Raw genomic sequence first — 25,500 nt, forward strand, 5'->3', positions numbered from 1 at the left:
TTCATGCTCCAAGTCAGCAGAGCCATGAATGAAAAGGCTGGGCTCCCAGCAGGCTGACCCTGAGCTGTCCCAGAATCCCAGGATGGCCTACTAAGAAGGGTTCCCAGAGGGGGCTGCTCTGCCCAGTGCCTCCTGCCCCAAGGCAGCCCAGCCCACTTGTCACCTCCACCCCTCACTCCTAGGCCCAAACAGAACATGGCTACAAGATGGCAGCTCTCATGCCCTCCCTGAGGCTTCTCTAGGCTAATTGCCCAGTTCCTTCCATCTTCCTTCACCATTATAGACATAAACCCCTGCCCCACTCTGTTCTCCACCCACTGGACATTCTCCCACTTAGCAGAGCTCTTCCTAAATTGATAGGCCTAGTACTGAGTACCAGTGGTCTGAGAAGGGCCCAGGACAGAGGAACAATTATGCCTTTATTCCTAGAATCTCTGCTTTGATTCAGGACATCCATGATCCCTGGCTGCTATATCCCACTGTAGATTTCCTTCTTCATCATTCCAGCTATTGCCGCCTGTGCCCACCATGAGTAAGTGTTGCTTGTCCTTAAAGGTCTTGGCCCATGAAACAAAGGCTCCTAGATTCCTAGAGATTTATCTATGGGAGGACTCTCAGAGGTCATGAAAACCTGAGCTTCATAGATCCCCCAAAGGGTCTGTGGATAGATTTCAGAGGGTCTGTGAACTTCATTGAGGGAAAATAGCAGTTTTGTGGCAATAGAATCAGTGTCCTTTATAATCTTATGTGTTTTATGCATTTAAAAACCTTTCTAGGGTCCCTGGCCTGGGGTCCCTAGGCTGTGCTACCCTACTTCAGTCTAGTCCAGCTCTTTAAAGTTTTATGGATCAGGACCTCAGCATCATAGAGATTTGGTCATTTGCCCCAGGATCCCCAGGGAGTGGGTGGCAGAGATGGTGCCTCCATCTTCAAACACAGTGTTGTATTTGGGGTGGGGTCAAGGTGTTCTTCCCTACCCCACCCCCGCTGGGCCACCGTAGGAGATCCCATAAGTGGGGCCTAAATCTAACATGAGTTGAATCCCTCTCTATGTCTCTCTCCCCCTCCCCCCATCTGTCTCTCTCTCCCTCCCTCCTCTGTCTCTCTCAGTTTTGTCCCACATGAAATACAGGAGTTGAACCAGATGAATCTCCTCCCAAACCAGCCATTTTAGCTTCTACCATCTAAATCACCCCCTAGCTCTCCCACTCTCTGTTCTAAGGTCCCTTTTAGCGCTGATGTTCTCTGTTCTAGGTTCTAAGTCCTCTTCTAGCTCTGAAATTCGGTGTTCTGTATTCTAACATAGTACCTAGAGTCCATTCCTGGCATGTTCCAAGCTCTGTTTTGGATTCTGACATCCCTCTCAACCCTGACATTGCATGTTCTAAGGTCACTCCTAGCACGATCATTCCTTGTTCTAGGCTCCATTCCAGCTTTAAAATTCTACAGTATTATTTTATTTCTCTTGGCAAACCTGGCATCCCTCTTTGGGTTTGAGCTTTCATTGTTTATTTTCAGGCCTTTAGACCAGAGCCGAGGTACTTTGAGTCAAAAATAGTTTTGAAAAACCACTCTTAATATATGTGTGTATGCTTAAGAAACCAACCGATCAACCAAACAAAAAGCCTTTCATGTTCCCCAGCAGCTGGGGTTTCACAGCATCAACCTCCCTCCCTCCTCCCCAAGATACTTCACAGGAAGTCGAAGTGATGGCCCCTAGGCAGCATTTGTGGTCCAGCTCGCCTCTGGGGCCTCAGGGGCAGTCTGGAAGCTTCAAGCCCCGTGGAGAGATCGTCAAGTCTGAACCTGGGCTAGAAGTGAGCCAGGCACTTTGGGGACTTGGGGAGGAAGCCTCTGGGTTCCAGGCTACTAGGGCAGTTTATCAAGGCTATCTTGGACTGCTGGACACCAGGTCCCAGGACCCATCCAGGACAACTGCTGAACTTGAGGAATTAGTGGGAGGTCAGACTGTTGTGGGACACTTTTGAAATTCCCCCAAAAGTCCAGGAAGAAGGGGGAAGCAAAACTTGCTCTCCTTTCTACTCCATGTTTCAGCTGACTCACCAAGTCCCAATCAAAAAGAGCTTTCAGTTTTTAAAAGGAAAGTGAAAGGCAGAGATAAAAAATAAGAAACACACTCTCACACTCTCTCTCTCGCACATACACACGCACTCACGCATGCACACACACAGCACTGAGCTAGGACAGAAACCTTGCAAGAGGAGAAACCTAACCTGCAGTTACTGGAGACAAAATGACCCCCATTGTCCCCTTCTTTGTGGCGTGTCCAGTCCCAACTGGGGGAGCTTCTCTTGGGGAAGAGGCCCCTGGGCACAGGCCCCACTTCAACTAGGCCACTGGTTGCCCAGAATCTGAATTTCCTGACAAAATGTCACTCCTCTTGGGCATCAAGGGCCATAGTGATTCCTGACCTGCTGTGGGTACTCAATTCCCAAGTCGCTCAGGAGACTGGAGAGTGCCCTGGGCTGGGGGCCAGGTGCCCCTGCTGCAGACTCACTGGGGCTGTCTCTCTGCCCTGGTGGCTAAGGTCCTTCCCCTCCCTGGAGTTCAAGTTTCCCCTTCAGGAAATGGAGGAACAATATACCCCCCCCCCAAACTTTGCTCTTTTGTATTCTGAGTTCCATCTCAGTTCTGACATTCTATTCTCAGGTCCCTCCTAACCTGGATATTTGATGGTTCTCTGCCTTGGTCTGTCATTCCCTGGGTATCTTTATGGTACAAAGGGTGGGGACAAAACAGAAACCCCCCTTTCCCCAGAGCACTTATAATAGGAGTGTGCAAAGATGCCCAGGCCAGGGAAGAGCATTTGAGGAGAAAGGGGGCTCTGTCCTGTAGCAAGGGTCTGCTCTCAGAATTTGGGGGCCTTTGGGGGTTCCCTAGCCACTTTAGGTGTCATCCTAAATATAAGAGGCTGTGGAAACGACCTCTGAAAATCTTGTGGGGCTTTTAGGCAGAGCAGAAGGAGCAAAGAGCTGGGAGCCTGGCTACCCTGGGCTCCAATCCTGGTCTTTCCCTTATTGGCTGCATGGCCTTAGCCTAGGCCTTTTCCCAGTCTCAATTCCTGCCATGTATAAGGGGGCTAATAACTCATGGGTTATAATAATGCCATGAGAGGCAGCGTAATGCAATATAAAGTAAAGGATCTAGGTAGGTGGATGGATGGATAGATGGATAGATGGGTAGATAGATAGATTGTTCATACATTGTTTACTATGTGCCAAGCTCTGTGGTAAGCTCCAAAAAAGCTCCCCTCAAGGAGCTTACGTTCTAACATGGCACACAAAGAGGAGCTGGAAAGGAGAAGGCAAAGTGTTGTGTGGTGGTGGCATGAGCTAGGGATGGCTGGGGAGCATTATGGGGACCTAGCTCTGGGCTAGCCAAAGTGAAGGCTCACCTGTTAGAGCTGGGTGACCCAGGGCCTGGGCCCGGACTGAATTGTGGTGGTGGGGAGAGGATGATGGCTGGAGGTTAGGGAACACCACGAGGAGATGTCTGGTAGGTAAGTCACAGGACCTGAGCACTAGCCTCAGCTCTGGCAGGTGGTATCTATGTGACCTCAGACAAACCATTTAAGCCCCTTGGGCCTCAGTTTCATCATCTGTAAAATTCAGTGGTTGGGCCAGACAGCCTCTGAGGTCCTTCTTGATCTAGACCCATGAAAAACCTAATTCCATTTCTAGCAGATCTGTAAAGTGTCTTGTAAACTGAACTGGAGGCGGGGGTTAGCTATTGTCAGGGGCAATCACTCCTAACAATTTCTGAATTGTGGCTAATATTGAAGAAAGAGTTATTTATGTGATGGCCTTTGAAAATGGCAGGAATGTTGTGGTGTCCTCATTACCATCCAACCCTGCTGGGAATATTTTTATCTTGTGTTTGTCAATGTTCTCTCAGATCTGGAACCCCAATGATGCCCCAGTGACCCTTTTCAACCTCAGTCAGAGGATCTTTGGCCTGGGTGCTTGAAGGGGCCTCAGAGCTCATCTGGGCCTGCCTCTCATTTTATGGAGGATTATGCCATTGCCCAGAGAGGGACAGGTCCTTCCTTGACCAAGGTCACACCAAAAAGAGTAAAGTGCTTGACTTTCATGGTGCCCATCTCTTCACAAGAGCTCCCAGCCCAAACTGATCTCATTCGTCTCTCTACCTCCACACCTCTCTTGTGAAGTAAAAATAGCTAAGCAGGATTCCTCTGGATTCAGAGCTTTGAAGGTGGGAGGCGCAAAGAGGTCATGAAATTTGCCTGTGGTCACACAAGTGGTGGACACCAAGGTATGCCATGGCCACAGCTCAGAAAGGTCAGAGATGGGACAGGAACCCATGGCTTCCTGTCCCCCAGCCCACCCTTCGATCAGCCCAGCACGGCAGGCAGCCTCTGACAGTGCCAGCTGTGGTCATCAGAGCAGCCATCTTGTTCTTGTCGTTGTATACCCAGCACAAAGCATACAGCAGGTGCTTAATAAGTGCTTGTTGATTTCTGTGCCCTGATCCATGCTCAGAAGGGCCACCTTGGTCCATGTGACAGGGTAGGGATACAGGCCTTGGAGTTGTTTTCTCGTGTAAGAATGCATGGCCCTTGAAGGCAGGCACTCCTGGAATCTCTGGTGCCAAGCACAGAACTGGGCATCCAGCATGTACTCATGAAATGCTTCTGCATCCCTTCATAGGAGCCCTGAAGATTGCTTAGAGGGCAGGATCCCAGCCCTGCCCTTGCAGGAGCCCCCCCACCCCCATAGCAGCAGCAGCCTCCTTCCGCCTTTCCCAGCTTGCTTCCCTTCTGCTTGGCTCTCACCCTCATGATAACTTCCTTCTGTGAAAGGCACAGAAAGCCCAGACCTGGGCACAGGGGTGTCTGAGGACAGCTCTGGCAGTCTTTCCAAAGGCTGCCTCTCTTCCTCTCACCCCATGGGGGAAAGGATTTGGGGAGGGGGTAATGACCATGGGGAAGCCCCGCTGGGCTGGCTCACCAATGAGATCCCTCTAGGTCTGAGTCTGGGACATGGGCTTCACTTTGGTTCCTATTGCTTCCTGTCTGGGTCTCATTGGAGAACTCCCTCTTCTGAGCTTCCTCCTCTCTGGTTCCCCTCCCCCAGGAGCTTGTGAAGAAGGCACTTATCAGTAGAAGTGGAGAGGAGGAGGGAGCGATTGATCTTTGACCCCTCTCTCCAATGCTGCCTCTGATGTTCCTGGGTCTCTTCCCAAGCCTCTGGCAAACTGGACTGCCGGGAGGGCCTGGGGTGTGCACCCATTCCTATCTGACCAGGCATCTTGGATTTCTTCCCCTAAACTCTGTTCTGCCTCAATGTACCAGACTGAGGAATGGCCACACAGAGCCAGAGCCCAGGGCAGAGCAGCTTCAAAGCTTTCTCAGATGTGGCATTTCTGTACCACACCCTGATCGGCACCAGGGCAGGATTAGGGCTTTTTACAGATTAGGAGAAAGTTTTGAAAGGACTCCCCAAGGCCATCCAGGGACTGATCTTAGATTTACCTCCTTCCTCCCCTCCCTCCTGCCCCACATCACCCCCACACTCCCATCTGGGCCCTGCACTGGGTCAGCAGCTACTCAAGGATTATTGGGACCTTCTCCTCGATGCTTTGCTTCCCATCTCCCCTGTAATCCTCACCACAGCCCTGGGAGGTAGCCAAAACACAGGTTATCTATCACCCCACTTTGTGGATGAGGAAACTGAAACCCAGAGGGCACATGGCCTGCCTGCTCACACAGCCCACAAGTGTTCCCCCACCCAAGTTGTGTGACTCCTGTTTCAGCATGGGGATTGGAGATCTGTGATCACAAATTAGAGGGGGAATTGCAAGCAGAAAAAAAGAACACTTAACACTTAGAGGAATTCTTAATCTGAGGTCTGTGGATTTTAAAAAAAAATTTAATAGTTATATTTTGATGTAATTAATTGCTTCTGTAGTCTTATATATTCACTTTATGCATCTTGGCTTCCTTTTTAAAATTCTATCTTTTCCAATTACATGTAAAGAAAACTTTTTAGCATTCATTTAAAAATTGTTTTGAGTTCCAAATTTTTCTCCTTCCCCCCCTCCTGTCTCCCTAAAATGGTAAGAATTTGATATAGGTTATATATGTGCAATCATGTAAAGCATATTTCCATATTAGTCATGTTGTGAAAGAAAAAAGAACAAAAGGAAAAAAATATGAAAAAATCAGTTCTTTCTATAAAAGTAGACAAAATTTTCCATCTTGAGTCTTTTGGAATTGTCTTGGATCATTGTATTGCTGAGAAGAGCTAAGTCAGTCATTGCACAATGTTATTGTTACTGTGTACAGTGTTCTCTTGGTTCTGTTCATTTCATTTTGCCTCAGTTCAGGCAAATTTTTGCAGGTTTTTCTGAAATCTGCTTGCTCATCATTTCTTATTGCACAATACTCCATTACATTCGTATACCACAACTTGTTCAGCCAATCCCCAACTGGTAGCCATTTCCTCGATTTCCATTTTTTTTTTTTGCCAACACAAAAAAGAACTGCTATAGATATTTTTTGTATATCTATGTTCTTTTCCCTGTTTTATGATCTCTTTGGGATACATGCCTAATAGTGATATTGCTGGATCAAAGAGTATGCACAGTTTGTTTGCCTTTTGGGCATAGTTCCAAAGTGCTCTCTAGAATGGTTGGGTCAGTTCACAACTCCAACAATGCATTAGTGTTCCAATTTTCCCACATCTCCTCTGACATTTATCATTTTCCTTTTCTGTCATATTAGCCAATCTGATAGGTGTGAAGTGGTATGTCAGAATTGTTTTAATTTGCATTTCTCTAATCAATAGTGATTTATAGCAGTTTTTTTGGCATGACAATAGATAAGTTCAATTTCTTCATCTGAAAACTGCCAGTTCATATCCTTTGACCATTTATCAGTTGGGGAATGACTTTTATTTTTATAAATTTGACTTAGCTCTCTATATATTTTAGGAATGGGGCCTTTATCAGAAACACTGGCAATAAAAATTGTTTCTCTGCTTTCTGTTTTCCTTCTAATCTTAGTTTCATTAGCTTTGTTTGTGCAAAAATTTTTTAACTTAATATAATCAAAATTATCCATTTTGTATCTATCTCTTGTTTGCTCAAAAAATCTTTCCTTCTCCATAGATCTGATAGGTAAACCATTCCTTGCTCTCCTAATTTGCTTATGGTATTACTCTTTATGTCTATATCATATACCCATTTTGACCCTATTTTGATATACAGTATAAGATCAGTCTATACCTAGTTTCTATCATACTATTTTCCAGTTTTCCCAGCAATTTTTATCAAATAGTGATGTTTTGTCCCCAAAGCTTGAATCTTTGGGTTTATCAAACACTAGGTTATTATGGTAATTTACTACTGAGTCTCGTGTACCTAATCTCTTCCATTGATCCACCACTCTGTTTGTTAGTCAGTACCAAATAGTTTTAATGATTACTGCTTGGTAATATAGTTTGAGATCTGGCATTTCTAGGCTACCTTACTTTGAATTTTTTTTTTACTTTATGCCTTTAAAAACGCTTCTGGGAAGGGGGTCACAACCTTCACCAGATGGGCAACAGGGGTCCAGGCCACACCTCAAACACTAAGAATTGCTGCCTGATGGCACCAGTGGGGCCTACGGGTCATCCTAGAGTTGGCATAGTGTTGAGGATTGGAGTTAGGAAGCCCTACATTCAAGTCCTTCCTCAAATACCTTCTCCCTGGGTGTCCTCTAACCTCTCTCTATGTGTCTTGGTTTCTTCATCTGTCCCAATGAGGAATCTGGAGGCCAAAGAGGGAAGGCCACTTGCCCAATGTCCCAGAGGCTAGAACCAGCAGAGCCTCACTGGGGTCCAGGCTCTCCCCCCATCCCCCACCCTGTCATGGTACCATGCTTCTGCTCACCTTTCTGTGCTTCAGTTCCCTGATTTAGGATCTCAGAGGTATAAAGGTCAGAGGTCATTCAGTTCACCCCCCTCAGTTAGCAGGGGACAGCCTAGATTGAACCCCCAGGTCTTCTGACTCTAGATCTGACAACCTTGCCACAACCTACCTTTTCTGAGTTCTCACCTTGTTTATGTGAAGATCTTAGTCACTCAGCACTGGAAGGACTGGCAACAGTCCTCAATGTGAGGTGGTGGACAGAGGGCTGACCCTGGAATCACAGGTCCTGAATGTGAATCCTAGCTCTGCCATTTAGGATTTGGGTGTCCTTGGGAAAGGGATCCCTCCTCACCTCAGTCTCCTCCCCTGAGAAGGTCGGGGTTGGGCTGCTGACCTCTGAGGCACCTTCCAGCATGAACCCTGGATCCTCCGAGCTAATCTGGCCACCTCTTTTTTCGAGTAAGCCAACTGAGGCCCAGAGAGGCCAAGGGGTAAGTAGGAGCTGGTATTTGGTACCACATTCTCTTTGAATACACCATGTTACAGCAGAAAGGAATTTGCTTTGGGACATTGGGTCAAAATCCCGGCTCATCCCTGGCTGTGTGTGTCAACCTGGGGGGTAATTTCCCCTCCCTAAGACTTAGTTTCCTTATCTGTACTATGGAGCTATCTGACTCAGTGACCTCTAAATTGCCTCATGGCTTTAGAGCCACAACTCTACATTTTAAGATAGTGCCTGCCTTGGCCAGGATGCTCTTCCATGGCTAAGGGAAGGGAGGCTCCGGACATCAACGCACAACACCCCATTCTTGGGGTGGGGACTCTGGACATCAGCTCACAACACCCCATTCTTGGGGGTAGGGGCTCTGGATATCAGGTCATAGCACCCCCATTCTTGGGGGGGGGACAGATTATTTCCTTCTGCCCAGGAAAGGAAAGAAGAGCTGCTCTCCTTGCTGGGCAGACTTTGCAGATGAGAATTCTCAGGCTCATTAGAAAGTGTTAATTTTCCCTGGCATGGAGCCGGGCACATTCTCTCTGGCTTGCACATAGTTTCATGAGTCTTGGATATGAGAACAGATGGCATCCTGCTCCACGTTTTATCTTCTGTCTCAGGAGAGAAAATTGCAGTGTGATGGTCTGTGGTTCAGAAAGGAAGCTTAGGTTCCTCTTTCTGCACTGAGGGGACCAGAGGGGATGAGGCATGTAGAGCTGGTAGGGACCCTGGGGGCTAGGGAAGGGGCAGTGAGAGACTGAGCAAAGACTTTCATTGTGCAAAAGAGGCTTCTCACTCCACGGGAGGTGACTGAACCTCAGAGAAGGAAGTGACTTCCCCAGGATCACTCTGGTTCTAAATGACAGAGCTGGAATTTCAGCTTGCTCCCAATTCCTGGCTTTCTCAGTAGATCTCCATAGACTCCAGGTTTGCACTGGCCTCAGTATAGATCCCTCTCTTTCTGTTCTTCCTCTCCTCCTCCCTCTCCTGAGTTGGGCTTATGTAAAGCTTCAGTGTGGCCTCCCATCAGTTACCGTCTTCAGCTTATGAATCTTCATCCCCCTCCCCACCTTTCTAAGATGTCTTTTTTATCGGTGCAGCCTATACTTGGATCAATCTGACATCTCCTAGATCCTCTCTCTGAAGTCAGGAATGAACAAGTTTGCATCAATTACCCATGATCAAGTCCTGAATCTGACCCCTGCCATGCCAGGTGTGCCTGAATACATCAAAGATCTGTGATTTCATCAGTGTGGGAAGCTGGGCGCTGGGTGGGTGGCAGCCCCACCTGGAACTGAGAGAATCACTTTTAAGAAGGTCCCTGGGGCTCAGAAAGCATCAGTGGCTCTCCCATCTCAGAAGAGGTAACAATTGTAAAGTGCTTAGCAGCCTAGCACATAGTAGGTGCTCTTCCCCTCACTACACCATGGTAGCAGAGGCAGTGCCAGAGGTGGATTGTATCCCTGGGTGTTCGCAAGCATTCTTCCCAAAACCATGTTGGTTTGCATGTAGTAGGTGCTTAATAAGCAAATGGAGGAAGGACATTTATTAAGTGCTTACTACGTGCCAAGCACTGTGCTGATACCACTAGAAAAAGCCAGACACACCCTGCTCTCACAAAGCTTCCAATTTGATGGAGTCACTCCATACCTGAGTTTAGTTTTAGGGCGGATGGAAAGACCCAGAAGTGCTAAGGATGCTTTAGCAGGGCCCAGGACAAGGCCCAGAGGTCTTTAGGTCACATCAGTAAGTCAGAAGAGAGTGTGGGCGTTTCAAACTGGAGTTGGCGTATGTTAGTGCCTTCTCTTTATGTATTCTCTCCAGTGTTTCCTGGCTATATCTTGTTGGTACAGGGTTGTTTGTATATTGTCTCCTCCATTAGGGTGTGAGCTCCTCAAGGGCTTCCTTTCTTTGGCACACAGTAGGTGTTTAATAAATGCCTGTTGACTGACTGACTCAAGAACACAGAGAGAGCACAGGTACCTCTACAATTATCAATCTAAGGCATGGAAGATCTGATGATATATGAGGGCACATGTTAAGTCCAGTGGTCTAACATCTATCTCACAGGAGAGAAGAAGGTTGGGATCACTGATCTCATCTAAGCTTTATGAGCCGTCAAACAGTCTATTGGACTATAAGCATTAATTAAGCATCTGCTGTGTGCAAGACAGACTGGATGGGCTATGAGCAGCTGGAGACCTGGAGGGAGAGTACAAGGAATGAAGCAGAGTGGGGGCTAAGTTTCTTGGATTGGGATTTTTGTTGTTGTCTTTGAGGAGAATTGTCTCCAGTGTCTATCACATAGTAAGTACTCAATCAATGATGGTTGATTGGTCGGTTGGTGAATCTTAAGACTTTAGACTCTTCATCTGGGGCCATGATGACAGTGATGATAACTGATCACATTTATGGAAATGTAGATGGAACCTCATGTGCTTTTCTCCCAACAGCTCCACAAGGTGGGCACTATACGTATCATCCCCATGTTACCAAGTAAAAAACCAAGGCTCAGAAAGAGCCAAGGGGCTTGGCCAGGGCAGCACAGCCAGTCAGTGTCCGAGTCTTGAGTCCCAGACAAATGCTGCTGTACGTCCATTACACCTGCCATCAGTCATTCCATGGGTCAGAGGATCCCCAAGGCTCTGGACTTCAGAAAGTCTCTGCATTCTGAGCTGCCCGTTTTAAGATCTCTCTCGCCTGCCCAACTCCGCCTCAGTCTTCCTTTGTTTCTTAAATTCTGAGTATGGCCAACAAAAAGCAAACACAACGCACACCTGATTCCTTTCTTCCTTGCCCCACCTGGACACAAAACATCACCTGAATCCTGAAAGGAACAGCTCAGGTTTAATCAGTGGTCTCGGTCTCTGGGGTCCTGGAGCAAAGCCCCCTCTCCAGCTTCTCTGCTCCATGTTTCTGGGGCAACAACGGCCTGGCATTTCTCCATCTCTCATTTTCATGCCCCAGATCACTGGATGTTGGATGAATGCAGGTAATCATGGGTTGGAAAGCGTTCCCTTCTGTGGGAAGGTTCCCTTTCTCCATGCCACTTTCCCAGCCCCAGGTGGGATGGAGCCCTGTGATTTACAGCTCATCCTGACTGGTTTAATAAGAATGGAGGGGAGCTCAGCCCTAATGACCCACTGGAGAGGGGCCTTCTGACCTGCAGCTTCTAGCCCACGCTTATTCAGGCGTCGTCGGATTTCAGCCCAGACATCTCCTGAGCCCTAGGCTCTTGTCAGGCTAGGGCCAAGATGCCAAATCCTGCTTTTGCTGTCCTCTCCCTTGATGATGGACAAACTGCTTCCCTTTTCCCTCACCTCTAAAATGAGACTAATGATTCCTAACCTGTCAGCCTGAGAAGGGGTGTGTGGGGGTGTGTGTGTGTGTGAGTATGTGTGTGTGTGTGCATGGAGAGAGAGGGAGAGGGAGAGAGGGGAAAGAGAGGGAAGGAGGAAGAGATTGAGAGAGAGTGTGTGTGTGTGGAGAGAGAGGGGAGAAAGGGAGAAGGAAGGAAGGAGGGAGAGGAGGGGAGAGAGAGAGACAGAGAGAGGAGAGGGGAGAGGAGGAGAAGGGAAAGAAGAGGAGAGGAGAGGCAGGGACAGACAGGCAGAGACAGAGGGGTGAGAGGGTGGGAGGGGAAGGAGAGGGAGGGGGGAGAGGGAGAAAGAAGAAGAGAGGAGAGGAGAGAGGAGGGGAGTTGGCTCAATTTAGTTCAATTCCAAGGATAAGGATTAAGCTGCTATTGTATGTAATGCGGAGGGCAGGGACTGTAACAGGAGAGACATACACAATTAGAGTGTAACAGAGTGGGTAGAACCCCTGACCTGGCGCCAGGAAGGCCTGGGTTCAGATCCTGCCTTAGACACCTGCTAGCTGCGTGCCCCTGGGCAGTGAAGTCATTCTATCTCTTGGTACCACTGTTTCCCCCTTCTCGTGGATTCTACTCAGAGCTTCAGGCTGTCGCAGGCAAGAACTGAGTCTTTGCTGTGGCTCTAGGCCAAGGGCAGCTATTGACTGAATTCTCGAGAGTATTTTCACGCCAACATTTCCAATCCTGGGGCTTTTCAATTCGTTGCAAGGTGTAGGGAGCTCCAGCAGCTGGAGGCAGCCGGTGAGTCAGTGGAGAGGGTGCCAGGCCTGGGGTCAAGCAGACCTGAGTTCAGATGTGATCTCTGCCCGTAAGTGAGTCACTTAATCTCTGTTTGTTTCAGTTTCCTCAATCATAAGATGGTAATAATGGCGGTACCCACCTGTCAGGGTCGTGTGAGGATAGTGTTTATAAAGTGCCTGGTATACAGTAGGCGCCAGAGAAATGCTCGCTCCCTTCCTCTCCCTTCTACTCTGTCACTCTGGCCTTTGTCTTGTTGGGTATTCAAAGAGTCCTGTTCACTGAATGAGTGTTGCCTCACTCTGAGTGAGTACGTGAAAGGGCCTGGGGCTCCCATGGCGTCCTGGGCCATCTCCAGCCATCCCGATGAATGTCTGGCCAAGGGATCCAGATGGCCCTGGAGGAGAAAGTGAGGCTGGTGACCTTGCCCGGCCCTCCCTCACTCACTCCAAAGTCAGCTGCGAGTCGTGTCATCATCTCCCTGATGCCATGGTCCTCTTCGAGAACGAAGGACAACATCTTTGCCCTCTGTGGTCTCTCCTGAGCATGGGCACCTAGGAGGACCCTCTATAATTTCTAATGGTGATGATGATCGAGTTGGTGCTGCAGAATGATTAATAATAATAACCAGCATTTATGTAGTGCTTTAAGGGCTACACGTAGCTTCACATTCGCTATTTCATTTGATCCATGACAAACTTGGGAGGCAGATGCTATATATCCCCATTTTACAGATTGAGGAAACCGAGTGTAGGAGAGATTAAGAGGCTTGTCCAGGGTCACACAGCTAGCAGGTGCCTAAGGCTGGATTTGAACTCAGGCTTTCCTGACTGCCATGCTTAGTTGGATTCAAGTTGTTGTTTGTAAATCATTCAGGTGTCAAAAATGGTTAATAAAAGTCATGAAACAATCCCTGTTCTCCTTAACTGGGTTATGGATCTTTCTTCTGTGTTATTATCATTTAGTCCTCTGACAACTAGGACAGATGGGAGTTTCCTAAGACTCTATGGAAGGACAATTTTAAATCTATGCTGTGTATATCAGAGTGAGTAACACCAGTTTAAGTTGGGTCCACTGGCCCCTGGCAGGCCTAGAACACAAGAATCTTGCTGTCCATCCCAGTGATGGCCAGAGATTGGCACCTTCTGGGTCTCATGGTCTCAAGGCCCAGGTTCCTGTCCAACCAGATAGCCCCGTGCCCATTGCAACGATCAGTCTGTGGACTCCACTGCACTCATGAAGCCAAAGTTCCTCAAGGGATCAGTATTCACCACCTTGACTCCTCCGTCATGATAGCCAGTCCTACACTGCCTTCCCGAGGCTGCAGAAATGCAGCAGATGGGTGAAGCGTTTGGAGTCTTGAAGAGCTGGGAAGCCCTGCTCTCTACCTCTGTACCCATCTATCTTCACCAGGGTGGGGGCCACATCCATGGCTGCCTTGAGGAATGCCTTATAGAGCTCCTCATCTTCATAGAAGCCACACTCAGGGAGGATGGTGTCTATTGGATGTCTTCCAGATGTTGCCATTTGGGCAGAGGGAGCTGGTCAGGAACACACAGGGGAGATGTGCGTGTCCTGAGAGTCGGTATTGGCAGAAACAACCAATGACCTTGCGGTAGATGACAGTGGGTCTGGAGGACCAAACACTTGGATCTGGGTTCCAGGGTCTCCCCCTCACAGCTCTGGCATTTCCTTCCTCGAATTCGAGGCACAGCTTGTGCCGAGGATGGGCTCCTTCTCCTGCCTTCTCACATCCAAGACCCAGCATCATTTTCAGCACCTTTACAGCAGCTGCTGATTTTCTAAGGAATTGCTTGTCGAGAATTTATCCTCAGCCGGCAAGACCCTGCTTGGTGTGATTTGTTGTGACTGTTTTAATGAAAAGGGGTTTTTCTGTGAGTCAGATTGCCACGTTCCTGTGGAAAGCATTTTGGAGACGCCAAAGACTCTCTGGCTCTCTGTTTCCTTAATTGGCTCTTTGCTTCAAAGGGAGATCTGTGTTCATCAGGCCACTTCAAAGGGAATTTCATGGGCAGGTCTTTGTTCATTCAGCAAAACTGTGTTCACATCCACAGGGTCTGAGATCCAGGGCTGGACCCTCTGGGAGATGTAGAAAGAGATACGATGCTCCCTGCCCTCAAGCGGCTCCCCATCTAGTACGTCCACAGTTATCAGTCAGAAACGTCCACAGATCAGTCAGGTACAAATCAGAGTGGGAAGCTAAGAGGCACATTGGATATGGAGGATACACAGTAGGGAGGATCATCTCCATCTTTAAATGACACTGGGAGATGGGGTGGGGGAGGAGGAACGAATCAGGGGAGGCTTCCTGCAGGAGGCCTCATTGGATATGATCAAGGGGCCATGGAATGGGGTGTGCCCAGCACAAAGATTAGTACAGGTAAAGGTACCGAGGTGGGAGAACAAGGGGAGAAGTTCATGGAAAATAATTGGTCTCAGTTATGAGGTACATGGGGAGGGTATATGTGAGCGTGTGTGTGTGCCTACATGTGTGCATGCATGTATATATGTGTGTGCACGCATGTTTGTATGCATGTGCATGCGTGTGTGTGTGCGCGAGTGCGTGTGTGTGTGTGTGTGTGTGTGTGTGTGTGTGTACATAATCTGAAGAGGGGAAGGGGGGCTGTCACAAAGAAGGGTATGTAAGTACCTGGCTGCCAATCTAAGGGAAGGCATCTTAGGATGGAGAGGACCTTAGTCCGTTGGTGGGAGGAGCTCCAGTTCTGCTCCTCTGCTGGTGGCCCAGTGAATAGAGCACTGGGCCAGGAGTCAGCAGGACCTGAGTTCAAATCTGGCCCTGGGCAAGTCACACTATCTGCCTCAATTTCCTCAAATGTAAAATGGGAAAAAAAACAGCACCAACCTCCCAGCTGTGTGAAGCCCAAATGAGATAATGTTTGTAAAATGTGTGGCTCAGTGGTTAGTACGGAGTAGGTGCCACAGAAAAGCCGGCTTCCTCCTCACCTCCATACCATGAATGTGTGCAGTGAGCTCAACAAAGACCTGTTCTAAGCTTCGTCCCAGCTTGAACCTTCTCTGTTCTCTATTCTACGGTTCCTCCCAGTTCTGACCTCCTTTGTTCTAAGGTTCCTCCCAGCTCAGGCCTTCTCTGTTCTAAGCTTCCTCCCAGCTCGGACCTTCTCTGTTCCATGTGTTAAGCTTCTTCCCAGCTCTGACTTTTTCTGTTCTATGTTCTAAGCTTCTTCCCAGCTCTGATCTTCTCTATTTGAAGGTTCCTCCCAGCTCTGACCTTCTCTGTTCTAAGGTTCCTCCCAGCTCTGCCCTTCTCTGTTCTTTGTTCTAAGGTTCCTCCTAGCTCTGATCTTCTCTGTTCTCTGTTCTAAGGTTCCTCCCAGCTCGGACCTTCTCTGTTCCATGTGTTAAGCTTCTTCCCAGCTCTGACTTTTTCTGTTCTATGTTCTAAGCTTCTTCCCAGCTCTGATCTTTTCTATTTGAAGGTTCCTCCCAGCTCTGACCTTCTCTGTTCTAAGGTTCCTCCCAGCTCTGCCCTTCTCTGTTCTAAGGTTCCTCCCAGTTCTGACCTTCTTTGTTCTAAAGTTCCTCCTAGCTCTGACCTTCTCTGTTCTCTGTTTTCTGTTCTAAGGTTCCTCCCAGCTCTGACCTTCTCTATTCTATGTTCTAAGCTTCCTCATAGCTTTGCTCTTTTGTGTCACTAAGGTCACTCTATGATGTTCTCTGTCCGATGTTCTGAGGTGCCTTCTAGCTTTGATGTTCCATGTTCCAAGGTCCCTGTCAGCTGTGGCATTTTCTTTTTCATTTCAAAGTCCTTCTTCCCTCTGACCTTGTATGTTCTGTGTTCTAGGCTCCTGCCAATCCCTGACCTACCATGTTCTGTGGTTGCAGGGCCCTTCCAGTTCTGATGTTCTCTTTTCTATGTCCCCTCTTGGCTCTGACATCTCTAGTTTCTCTCTTCTAAAGGCCTTCCCAGCTCTGACATTCTGTTATTATAAGAGTCTTAAGGACTCTGAGTCAGTGTAATTGGGGAGTTGACACCCACAGATGAAACCTAAATATAAAAGAGCGTTCTGCAAAGCCATATGTGATGCTAACTCAGCTGAATGGTACCTAAGGGAGTTTGGAGCGGGGAGAGATCACGGGGTCCTGGCTGTGTCTGGAAGTTTCCTGAAGCTTTCTTTGGGGGATGAGCTTTGGTTCAACCTACATGCTGAGGAGCCCAGAAGGGGAGAGCTCAGCAGCCACCTCTTCCAGCCAATAGGGGAGGGGAGGTGTTCCAGCCTGGGGGGAGCTCAGTGTGCACATGTTAGGTCTGGGGCACAGCCCCAGGACAGCCCAGCAGAGTCACGGGTGCAGGATTCTGTCTGCTAAGCCCTGACTTCCTGGAAGCCTTGAAGGGCAGGCTGAGGAGCTGAGCTTCCAGCTTGTCACGGGAGCCCAGAGCGATTTTTCAAATTCCATATTTGGGAGCCTCTTTTCAAAGCAGCTTTCTTAGCTTTGATCATTTACTGGAGCTCGGGTGCATCACCGGGTGCCAGGTGAGAAGGCCTAAGTCAGTCATTTGTGGGGTCCCCTTCTACTGCTGCTGGCTCTGGCACATGAGGTGCCTTCGGCTTTGACCAAGGGCTCCCAGGCACTGGTTTATTCCATTCACAGAGAGGGACTGGAAATGCAGCCTCGGGTGGCCTTGCCTTGCCTTACATTACTCTACAAGGTGGGCCTGTTGTCCAAGGCATCTGGAAAACACTGATGTCTTCGATCATGCAGAGACTTTGCCTCTCTCCTTTTTTTCCCTCTCTTCCTCTCCCTCCATCACATACCTGCTCTGTGGGCATCTATACTGAAAGAGCAGCAGACATTGGTGGTTGGGAACTGGGAAGGATGAGGGACAAGATTCAATGTGGAAATCCCATGGAGAGGTCAGTTGGTAGGGATGAATACCTCCCCCACCCAGAACATGGCCCAGAAGCCCAAAGTCTACATGGTTCTGTGGAACACATGGCAGACTTGTAGTCAGAGGCCCTGGGTTCAGATCCTAGCTTTGCCCACATGACAGGCAATTCCCTTCCTTTCTGTGGGCCTCAGTTCCCCCCAACCCACAAGGTGAGGAGGTTGGACCTAATAGTCCTCCCAGATCCAAATCGTGTGACCTGAGGAGCCCCATGGGCGAGCTCAGCAGCCTCTGTCTCTACTCTTAGTGATGCCTGGTGGCCCTCAAGGGGCTAGCCAAAGAGGAAGGGAGGCTAGGCTGGCTGCTTCTGGCAGGTGCCAGGTGTGTGATACAGGCTGGTACATGGAGCACCAGAGAGGAGGGGGGCATTCAGTCTGTGCACAGCGGCTCAGCTTGGAAGTGGCCTAGATGTGCATGGTGGCCTGATTCCAGGCAAAAGAAGACAAAGGCTCAACGGTCAGCATCCAGCTTCTAGAGGGAGAATCAGAGAGCAGCCGGCCTGATCTGGATGGTCAGGATGGGGCCCTTTTGGTTGCCTGATAAAAGGAATCTGTTCTGGGGGGCCATTGGCCACATGCCCAACCCACTTGGAGAGACAGCATCCAGGCACAGAGAGACTTGGAACCAGAAAATATCATAAGAGTCATTTAGTAGGCCCAGTGGATAGAGTGCAGGCCTGCAGTCAGGAACACCCAAATTAAAATCCAGCCTTAGACACCTACTAGCTGTGTGACCCTGGGCAAGTCACTTCACCCTGCTTGCTTCAGTTTCCTCAACAGCAAAATGGGGATAATAATACCACCCCCCTCACTTGGTTATCGGAAGGATCAAATGAGACAATATTTGAAAAGTACTTAGCACAGTTCCTGGCACACAGTAGGTACTTAACAAATGCTCGTTACCTCCTCTGTTCTCTCCCTTCTTCTCCTGCAACATGGCTGTGGGAAGGTCAGTTCATTACCACCATGCTAAAGTTTCTTTCTTCCTTTAGAAAATGGAGGTAGCATACTTCTTTGAAGTTAATTCAGCAGGCATTTTTATTTTTGGAAGATTTTACTGATGCCGGTAGAATTCATAATCCCCTCAGTTCACAGCCAGAAAAAGTTGCTGAGTAACACTGTCTTCATTGTCCTCACTGTCTGCACCTGTCAGTCACCACCTCTCTCAATTAACAGTAAACTGATTCTTAGAGAAGCTGAGTGACCCCCTCAAAGTCCCCAAGTAGGAAATGGCAGAGATAGGATTTGAACCCAGGCTCTCTGGTTCCGGGTCCAATGCCTTTCCCACTGCTCCACACTGCCTCTCAGGGGAAGGCTGAGCTGAATGACATTGGAGTGCATGGGTTTAGTCTCTGAACCCAAACCCTTAAAACTGTGTAGAAAATGCCTATTTTAGCTTCACTTGATTTCCTGACATATAGTATTACTGGGAGAATCAGGGGGCTAAAAAGTATGTTTCTGGGGCCATCATGGGCTTCTTGAAATCACTGAGCGACCTCCCAAAGGCATCAAGCTGACCCATTGTCTTCTGTGCAAGGACCTGTTCCTGACTCCACCTCCAGTCTCCCCAAGATACATGAACTGACCCAATTTGTGTTTTTGTAAAAGTTAACTTTTTTCAATCAGCAAAGACCCATCCACTCTTCCTCTCACCTCCTACCTTCCCCATTCAAAAAGAATGAACAGCAATTGATATGGCTAGTCCAAGCAAAGCAAATTTCTACATTGGCTGAGTCCAAAAAATCTACAACTTGAATCCGTTACATATTTTGTTATCGCTCCCCATGGTTGGTCATTGGATCAGTCAGAGTGCTGAGATCTTTCTAAATTGCATGTCTTTATCATTTTTTTCCTGTATAAATTGTTTTCTTGATTCTGCTCACTTCTTCTCCATTGGTCCATATATATGTTCCCTGGTTTCTCTGAAGCCATCTTCTTCATCACATATTCCATCACACTCATTCACCACAACTTGTTCAGCCATTCCCCAATTAATAGACATAACCTCAAATTACATTTTTGCCATCACCAAAAGAACTGCTACAAATATTTTTGTATATATGATTCCTTTTCCTCTCTTTTTGGGGGAATGGGATTCAGACATCCCACCCTTTGGGGTATTATAGATCAAAGGGTCTGCAAGTTTAGTAATTTGGGGGATATTATTCCAAATTTCTTCCATAATAGCTCCACCAACATAATAATAACCTACCCCTTTTCCCACAGAACCTCCAGAATTTATCATATTCCTTTTTTGTCAACTTTGCCAATCTAATGGATGTAAGATGGAACCTCAGAATTTTTTAAATTTATATTTGTCAACTTATTTGCGATGTAGAGCTATTTTTCATGTAGCTATCTATAACTCGGTTTTTTTCCCTTGAGAACTGCCTGTATTCATATCTTTTAACCATTAATCAATTAGAAAATGGCTCTTATCTTTGTAAATTTAGTTTCCACTATATCTTAGAATTTAAACTTTATCAGAGAAACTTGATGCAAAGACTTTTTTCTTATTTAGTTGCTTCTCTTCTAATTTTAGCCTAATTTATTTTGTTTGTGGAAAAAACTTTTATTTTGTTTAATCATGAATTCTTTGACTATTCATAGATTTGAGTCATAATTTATTTTTTATTTTAATTAATTTTTGATGTCACTTGTATGACTAAGTTGTGTATTTATTTGAAACTTAGTATGTAGTGCAAGATGTTGTTCTATGCCTAGTTTTTGCCTGACCGCTTTCCAATTTTCCCAGCAGTTTTTGTCAAATAGCGAGTTAGTAGCTGGGGTGGGGATGGGAGGGTCCTTTAGGTTTATCAAATACTAGACAATTGTGTTCATTTACTTCTCTATATCATGTGTCTAATCTGTTCCAATATTTGAGATCTCTATTTCTTAACTCGTAAAAGATCATTTTGATGATTTCTACTTTGTTGTATAGTTTGAGATCTGATACTGCTAGGAACTCTGCCTTCCTATTTTTTTTTCTTTCATTATCTCCCTTGAGATTCCTCTAGAGGAATTTTGTTATTTTTTTCTAGCTCTAACAGGTTAATCATCTGGTAGTTTCATAGTGTGGCACTGACTGGGTAAATTAATTTAGGTAGTCATGTTAATACATATTTTTGGTATATTGCCATCTCTTAATCATATTGTACCTCCTCCTCTGCCCCCACCCCCAGTACCTGCACCCACTAGTTGGGAACACTCTTGCTTCTCATGTCAATAACCAATTGTTTCTAATCTGTTGAGATCAGTTACTCAACCAGTATTCATTAAGTGCCTACTGTCAGTGCCAGACACTGTACTAGGGACGCAAAGTCAAAATGAAACTATTCCATGCCCTCAAGGAGCATGGAATAAATATAAAGAGTAAATACAAGCAGAAATGAAGTAAAATCAATTTCATTTTTTTCATAATGTTGCTCATTATGTCCACACCTAGAAAAATGATTGAATTTCTGCTCTCAAGGAGCTGACAATCTAATAATGTGGCAAGATGAGTCAAGGAAAAATACCAAAAATACCGTAAACATCAGAATAAAGTTATTTGGAACAGAATGAGAGAGTTTTAACCAAGTGGCTTTAGGGCAGGAGGTTAGGGATTGCTTAAGGCAAGAAGGGACCTAGGTTGAGCCAAGACTTCCTAGGGAAGATGGTACCTGAACTGGACCGTGAAGGAAAGGGAAGATATTGACCCTTGGACATGTGGAGAGACAATGAATATAGGGGTTGGGAGGAGGGGAGCAAGGCAGTCAGAGGGGGGCATCAATATTTGGGGATGGCAAAAAATACAGGTCAGCTAGAACGTAGAAAACTGTTGAGGAGTAATGGTGGCTAATGTCATTACAGCTGTAGACATTTTCGAGATAACCAAATCCAATGCCTTTGTCTTATGGTTATGTGAGATAAGATCAGAAAGATAGACTGGACCCAGGTGATATGAGGCCTTGAATGGCAGGATAAGAAGTTCACTTTTTCAGTAATAGCCAGTCAGAAGTACTGAAGGTCTTTGGTGAAACCTGTCTCTGCAGACACCTCTTAGGATCTTTGATGACTGTCTCTCATGCCTGGAGTTGTCTCCCTCCTGCTCTCAACCTCTTGGTTTCCCTAAAGTCCCATCTTCTATAAGAAGCTTCTCTTGGTCCCACTTAATGCTAATAATGCCTTCCCTCTATTGATTATCTTTAGTTTATCCTGTATGGACCTTATTTGTACACAGATGTTTTCTTGTTGTCTCTTTCATTAGACCCTGAGCTCATTAAGGGCAGGAACTCTTTTCTTGCCTTTATTTTTATCTTCAGCACCTAGCACAATGCCTAGCACATAGTAGGCACTTTAAAATGCCTGTTGACTGACTCAGCAAAAGAGTAATGGAATTAGGGGCTTCCTGACTCTTAACATTAAGAATAGATCAATGATTAAGCAGTTAGATGGTTTAGGTGAGAGGTGATGGAGGACAGGGGAGGAGCTCGCCCTAGCCTGTCAGTGTGGTGTAGGCGACAGATCCCTGGATTTGGAGTCAGAAAGAGCTGGATTCCAATCCCGTCTCTGGCACTCACTCCATAGGATCATGTATCTAGAGCACAGAGGACCTTCAGAGGCCACGTAGCCCAATTTCTTCATTTTACAAATGAGAAAACTGAGGCCCATAGACGTTAAGGGATTTGCCCAGAGTCCCATGTTAGCAAGCATCAAAGCCGTGATTCAAACCCAGGTCCTTCGACTGCATGCCCAGCACCCCTGTTCCACTCTGCTGCGTCACTTCCCAAATGTTGAGTTTGGGGCATCAGGATGAAAATGGTGGAAGTGGAGACAGAGGAATGGCCGCAGGGGTAAGAAGGACTTGAAGGATCAGGATTCTCCCACCTTGGGCTCAGGCAAGTTCTCCACTGTCTCAGGCAAAGAGCTGTGTCATGATTACTTTAGACATCACTCTACCAATGGGAGCTGTTGCTGATCAGGGATCTCCCAGACATAGGCAAGCCCTCCAGTGGTGCAGACATCAGCCTTCTCCCCAGCTCCTCACTCTTTCTCACTCCATATATCCAGTAGGTTGCCACATTGGTCACATCTCCACAACATTTCTTGCCCCCGAGCCCACCTTCTCCTCCCTGCCTTGAGATCGATGCCTGGTACATAGTAGGTGTTTTACTTGTTGACAGACTTTTCACCTTGCCTGACTGTCCTCCCTCTCACTCCCTAATTGGTCCACCACCTTTTCCAATCATACATTTTCTGGGTGCTACCTTTATACCCCTTTTTGTCCGTATATGCTCATGCAGAGGTTTTGCAGCCTGGGAGTACAGCCAGCATAGGGCCTCTCCATCGCCCCTTGGGGCTCCTGAAAGTTTCATGATGCATTTAAAAACAGAACAAAGGATGCTGTGTAGTATTCCCAATAGTCATGTTAGGCAGATACTGTCAGCCACGTTTTAAAGATGGGGAAACTGAGGCTCAGAGAGGAAAGCCAGTGAGCTCCAGAGGCTGGACATCTGCCGCCTGTGGGCTTGGAGTCTGCACATCCAGCATCCCTCTTTCCTCTGCAGTGATGGGTTTGATCAGGCAGTAGCAGGTCGATTCCTTTGAAGAAAATGTGTCGAGGAAAGCGGAGACTCCGGCTGTTTCAGAAATTTGGTCCCGCTGAGTTATTTGGAGGCTTTTATAGCAAGAGCTATTTAAAGATGAGCCCGTGCAGGCTGAGGTGAGCAGCAGAAAAGTCATGGTGATTCACAGACCTGTTCTGCTCTTCCCCTCCCCCGCCTCCAGCCTCCATCTGCCTCTTGTCAGCTTCTTCCCTCCGCCCGCTGCTCTTGGCTCCATCCCCTGGGACCAAGCAGAAATAGGTCAGGCCTGCCCCCTCTGCATCCCCAGGAGTCTGTGGTCCAATCATGGGGATTTCTGGGTCTTGTGGGCCATTGAGAACTCCCAGTCATCTGTCCAGAGAGTGGCAGGTGTACTGCGGACCAGGACCGGCCTGAGACCAAAGATTCTTGTGTCAGGAAGAGCGATCTGAGAGTTTGTCTTCACCTCCTCACCATCATCATCATCATCACTAGTAGCATCAAGTAGCACTTTAAAAATATGATCCCCTAGATCCACACAACAACCCTGGGAGGGAGGCGCTATGATTATACCAGTTTTACAAATGAGGAAACTGAGCGGGCAGAGGTCAGCTGACTCGCTCAGGGTCACAAAGCTAGTGAGCGTCCGAGGCTGGATTTGAAATCAGGTCTTATTCATTCCAAAGCCAGGGGCTGCTGAAAGTCCAGGGGAAGATGAAGAGGATTGGGAGAGACAACAGGAGACGCTAAGGAAGGTGAGCCTGGAAGAGACTCAGGTTTTACATGATCATCGTCCTAAAGGATGTGTGGAGATGTCCTCTGGAGGAGAGAGTCGACCTTTTCTTCTTGGCCCCAGAGAAGAGAGTTATAGTAGCACAGAACAGGTCACCTTGGGAGGTAGTGAGCTCCTCATCACTAGAGGTATACAGGCAGAAGTAGAATGACCTCTTGTCAGGGATGCTACAGAGGGATTCCTGCTCCTGGTGGGAGCGGGTCTGAAATGCCTTCCAAGTCAGAGATTATGTGGTTCTGTTTAACTAGCAGCTGCTTATGAGATGTCTTTCTTATTGATATTCCGAAAGGTCATTGCAGACAATTTCCCACCGAATCCAATGGCTGAGAGGCAGAGAGGATGGGGGTATTTTATATGGCAGAGGGAAATGAGTTCAGATCCTACCTCAGTTCACTCAGTATCTGACCCTTTGGAAAGTCCCTGAACCTCCTGGTGCTTCAGCCTGGGAACTTGTCTTCATAGATGTTAGAGGGAATTCCCACATTGGGAGTCCCCTACAGTGACCTGGGAGAAATCTCAGATTGTTTCTGGATTCACATAACTTTGTGTGCAGGGAGGGCTATTTCCAGATGTGCTCTCATTTCTTTCTCTCTCTCTCTCTCTCTCTCTCTCTGTCTCTCTCCCTCTCTGTCTGTATCTCTCTCCCTCTCCCTCTTCTGTATGTGAGCTAGTATTTTTGTGCAGAGCCCTGAACCAAACAGTGGGGTTTCTGTGGGCAGACCAGGAAGCTAGTTCCCAGGCCTCGGCTTGCCCTGGTCCTGCTGTCCCCATGTCCCTGCTTGACCTGGCCTTCCCCGGAAAGGTGCTGTGTAAACACAGTGTTCAGTGTCAGTAAACAGCTGCCGTAGATGTTTATCCAGAGTGAGCTCTTCAATCTCTATTGCCTGGGTTTGGCAAGGCAGCTGGGCCTGACCGTGGCATGGAGGAGAGCCCCCCTTTCCTTTCTCTTCCCTCGGCCCCATCCAAAGCAGCACCAGGAGCCATGTTCCCCACATTGTCATTGGCTGCCTCTGTCCATCCCCACACACATCCCCACCTTTGTTTCATTCCATCTGTCCTATCCCCCAGTGCCCAGCAGAGTGCCTGGCTTCATAACACTGTTGACTGATCGATTGACAATTAATCCTCTGGTCTTAGCATTAAACTGCATGGTCTATGGAAAGCCAGCCGGGCCATCACCATCACGAGACAAGTGACTGTGATCACAGCTGCTGAGTTTGAGGACATGAGTGTGGTTAGGATTTCGTGGTTGGAGTTTCCCCTTCCCCCACCAGGATGGGGCTTTTTCACTTTCTTCCCCCTTTGGTTGCTCTTCTCCTTAATGAGTGTGTGGCCTCAGCATGACTCAGCCACATGCATGATGAGGAGTTTCTTCAAAACAGCTGGATGGCACTCAAGGGGGAATGGTTTGGGTGGGTGGGAAAGGATGGAGGGAAGGAGGATCTGCAGCTGCAGGGTCATGGCCTCCTGGGATCTGTCAGTGGTGAGAGATATAACAAGGCTCCTCGCTCTGGGCTCCATGTCCCCACATGTTAAATAACTGGGTTAGATTGGTTATCTCCAAGTCCCATCCCAGCTCCCACCTTCTGTGTTCTCTGTACTAGGTCCCCCCAACTCTGGCATTCCAAGGTCCAAGGTCCATCCCATCTCTGATAATCTCTGTTCTATTTCATTTTCCCTCTCCAAACTCTGTTTT

The 25,500-nt window shown here is 47.5% G+C and overlaps 1 protein-coding gene across 1 annotated transcript in view; it reads left to right on the forward strand.

The window, feature by feature from the left end:
• Positions 1-25,500, forward strand: part of CYRIA (CYFIP related Rac1 interactor A) — a 93,066-nt gene that overhangs the window by 15,657 nt on the left and 51,909 nt on the right. The gene's annotated exons all lie outside the window — the stretch shown is intronic.

The sequence above is a fragment of the Trichosurus vulpecula genome, chromosome 3, assembly GCF_011100635.1.
Source record: "Trichosurus vulpecula isolate mTriVul1 chromosome 3, mTriVul1.pri, whole genome shotgun sequence".
Classification (NCBI taxonomy): domain Eukaryota; kingdom Metazoa; phylum Chordata; class Mammalia; order Diprotodontia; family Phalangeridae; genus Trichosurus; species Trichosurus vulpecula.